The following is a 4,386-nucleotide window of genomic DNA, read 5'->3' on the forward strand; positions in this document are numbered from 1 at the left end:
ATGTCACACTCCGGAGACCAAACATACTTGATGTGCTTCTGAAGAAGATTAGAGAGAGGCTTCGCGATCTTAGAAAAGTTTTCAACGAATCTTCAGCAATAGCTTGCGAGACCGAGGAAACTGCGGAGTTGCTTCACGTTCTGAGGAGGTTCCCAATTCACAATTGCAGACACCTTCTCAGGATTCATGGCAATGCCCTTGGCAGAGATGATATGACCAAGATAAAGAACCTCATCGAGCCAAAATTTGCACTTGGAGAACTTGGCGTAGAACTGATGTTCTCTGAGCTTATCGAGTACCAAACGCAAGTGCTTGGCATGATCTTCCTTATTCTTCGAGAAAACCAGAATGTCGTTGAGATAGACCAAAACAAAGTCATTGGTGTAGGTGTTGAAGATGAAGTTCATCACACGAGAGAACGTCGGAGGAGCGTTGACGAGACCAAAAGACATGACAGTGTATTCATATGAACCATAGCTTGTCCTGAAAGCCGTCTTGGGAATATCTTGCTCACGGATTCGAATCTGATGATAACCCATACTAAGATCAAGCTTGGAGAATACTTGGGCACCTTTGAGTTGTTCGAACAGCTCGTTGATGTTGGGAAGTGGGTATTTGTTGTTGATGGTCTTCTTGTTCAATGGACGGTAATCAACACAAAGTCGGTCTGTTCCATCCTTCTTCTTCACAAAAAGAACACCACAACCCCACGGAGAAGAATTAGCCGGATGAGACCCATTTTCTCTTGAATATCGAGTTGCTTCTTCAGCTCCTTCAACTCTTCAGGTCCGAGCTTGTAAGGACGCTTGCACACAGGTTCCGTGCCGGGCTCAAGATCAATAACGAATTCAACTGGCCGGTGCGGAGGCATTCCTGGAAGCTCTTCTGGAAAGACGTCTTGATATTCGCAAACGACTGGAATCTGCGAGATAGCATCCAGTTCACCCTTCTCATTGAGAGAAAACAGACGGATGGTATCATCACGAGCGGCAAAGACAATTACATACTCAGACGAATGAGTTAATTGAATCTGCCTGGCTGCACAATCAAGATGCGCCTTGTGCTTAGTAAGCCAATCCATTCCGAGAATAAGATCAATATCCGAGTTACCAAGCACCATAGGAGAAGAAAGAAACTTGTAATCGCCCAACGTGATAGTAACATCCGGAGCCATCATTTTAGTGTTCATGAACAAACCCGGAGAAGAAACCGCTATCGGCTTAGGCAAATCAATAGTATGCACATCATGCATAGATGCAAAAGGCTTCGATAAAAATGATAAAGATGCACCAGTGTCAAAAAGAACTCTTGCGGGAATGTCATTAACAGGAAGGTTACCCATGATCACATCTGGTGAGTCCTCTGCCTGAGCTGCATTCAGCAAGTTGACCTTGGCAGACTTGGTGTTATGCTTGACCATAGCTGTACTTGCCGATCTGACAGGAGGAGGAGGAAGACGCCTCTGGTTGAAACACTTGTTGGCATAGTGACCCTTCTGTTGGCACTTGTTGCACGTGACCTCTGAAAGCGGACGGTGATACGGAGCACTCGATCTTGGAACTTGAGACGAAGTCTTGTTCTGAAAGCCAGGGTTGGGTGGGTGGGAAGATCCACTGCCACCTTTGCTCTTCTGCTGAAACGGCTGACGGAACGGAGGAGGAGGAAGCCAATACTTCTGCTGCTTGGCCACTTGAGTAGAGGAAGGAGTAACATCTCTGACTCGCTTCTTGGAAGCATCACACCTCAACTGAGCAGCCTCTTGCTTCAACGCCATGTTGTAGAACTCATCGTATCTCAAGGGCTCGAAGAGAACAAGAGCTACCCCTGAACTGGTATATCATGCTCTTCTCATCAGGTACGTCCTACTTAGCAAAGCGGGCGAGCTTCTGAAACAATTTGTTGTAGTCATAGACAGACAAAGAGCCTTGCTTCAGGTTGCGGAATTCCTCATGCTTGCTTTCAACCACGCTCTGAGGAATATGATGAGCTCGGAAATCTTGACGTAATTCATCCCAAGTGATAACACGTCCACCTCTGGAGTCCTTGTACTGCTGGAACCATTCTGCAGCTTGATCTTTGAGTTGGAAGGAAGCGAACTTGACAAAGTCCTCAGGCCTGACATTACTGCACTCGAAATGCTTGCACAGATCCACTAGCCAATCGTCAGCATCGGTTGCCTCAACACAATTGCTGAAAGTCTTTGGCCCATTAGCAAGGAACTGGTTGAGTGTAGCAAAGTGATTCTGATTGTTGCCTTGGTTCCCTTGGTTGCCTTGATTGCGCTCTTGGAGAATTTGCATGATCAACTGTGTGTTTGCATTGGTTGTGGCCATCACAGCTTGCCATGCCTCCGGAGGAGGTGGAGGTGGTGGCGGATCAGGATTCGGAGTCCTGCGCGTTGGAGGAGCCATCCTGAAGAGGTTGACATCTATTAGCACATTGATAGACAAATATTGAAGCTGAATCCAACGGAATGAAAAATTGCAACATATAGTCTTCACATCCGAACGAAATGAACGAATGCATTCCTCTTGAAATGGTCACATATCCATAAATTGAGAAGCCACTTAGAATTAAGGTAGAGAAATAAATCAACAAGGTACGGATCAAGAACGAATAATCGGTAAGAAATCCCAATCTCAAACCAATATCCATGGAAGAAGAACTAGAGCTACTAGAATTCCCACCTATGAAACTCCCGAACCTTTCCGGTTATGCAATCAGGTGTTGGGGATACAGGGGAAGCATAATATCTCACCCAAATCTAGCAAATCCTACATCCAGCTGTATCCATCCTTTAACACATAACCGAGAAAAACTTCGGAAACCATCTACCTCAACCTTTGAAAAGCATCCGTTATACAAGTTATGGCGATACTCCCGAACTCCCGCCCTAGTACTGGGTGGCGTCGAGGTTATCTCACCAACGAACTGCATAAAAGAGATTTTCGATGTCGGCGTACTAAACTCAGGTATTCCAGAACTGCAACGATAAAATTATGACGACAACACCTCAGAGCTCAACTCCCCGGGACACTTCCACAAAACCCCTGACAGGAGGCACCAAGATAATGTTCTCATCATAAAACCATCGGAACAATTCCAAGATACCCACGTGATCCTAATTTTTTTTGTGAAATTTGAGAAGAGAGGAGTCAAAACTCTACGTCAGGATGCCTTACCAGAGTGATGAGGAGACTGGGATGTAAAAAGAATTCCTAAACTCTCCGATATATAATTCCTAAATGACTCAAAACATTTTTCTAGACACAACTCGGCCACTAACAACGATCAAGCAATGGGGCTCCTAAGGTCGGGGAAGGCTCAAATTACCAACTTATAACACCCTCGATGCGACTATATCTCCCACGTGTCGAGGCACGACTTAGAGGCATAATCGCATTGAAGGCATATGTCGCAAGTTAGGCAATCTTCACAACATCCCATGTAATAAAGATAACAAAAGGGGAGATAACATAGTTGGCTTACACTCGCCACGTCAATAAAGTACATAAATAACATTACATCATCCAAACACTCATGGCCCGATTACGGCGGCAAAATAAAAGATAACCCAACATGCGACACGGTCCCGATCACCCCCAACTAGGCACCACTACTGATCATCAGGAAAGGAAACATAGTAATGTTGAGAGTCTTCGTCGAACTCCCACTTGAGCTCAAGCGCGTCACCTGGAGCGGAATCATCAGGCTCTGCATCTGGTGTAATAGTAATCTGTGAGCCACAGGGACTCAGCAATCTCGCACCCTCGCGATCAAGACTATTTAAGCTTATAGGTAAGGCAAGGTAAGTATATGTGGAGATGCAGCAAGCGACTAGCAAATATGGTGGCTATCCTGTTCGCAAAAGAGAGCGAGAAGAGGAGGAAAAGCACGAGCGAGAAACTAGAGAACAACCTGCGTAAACATTACTCCAACACCGTGTCCGCTTCCCGGACTCCGTCGAGAAGAGGCCATCACGGTAACACACTCAGTTGATACATTTTAATTAAGTTAAGGTTCAAGTTATCTACAACCGGACATTAAAAAATTCCCATCTGCCCATAACCGCGGGCACGGCTTTCGAAAGTTCAAATCTCTGCAGGGGAGTCCCAACTTAGCCCATGACAATCTCTCACGGTCAACGAAGGAATAGACCTCCTCCCAAGATGTTCCGATCAGACTCAGTATCTCGGTTCTTCAAGACACTTCGACAGGTTAAAACAAGACCAGCAACACCGCCCGAATGTGCCGACAAATACCGATAGGAGCTGCACATATCTCGTTCTCAGGGCACACTTAGATGAGCAAGACGTTGGGTAGGCCAGCCCAGAGTTGCCTCTTGTAGCCCCGGACATCGCTCGGTTGGACCAACACTCAGCGGAG

The sequence above is a fragment of the Triticum dicoccoides genome, chromosome 3A, assembly GCF_002162155.2.
Source record: "Triticum dicoccoides isolate Atlit2015 ecotype Zavitan chromosome 3A, WEW_v2.0, whole genome shotgun sequence".
NCBI lineage: Eukaryota > Viridiplantae > Streptophyta > Magnoliopsida > Poales > Poaceae > Triticum > Triticum dicoccoides.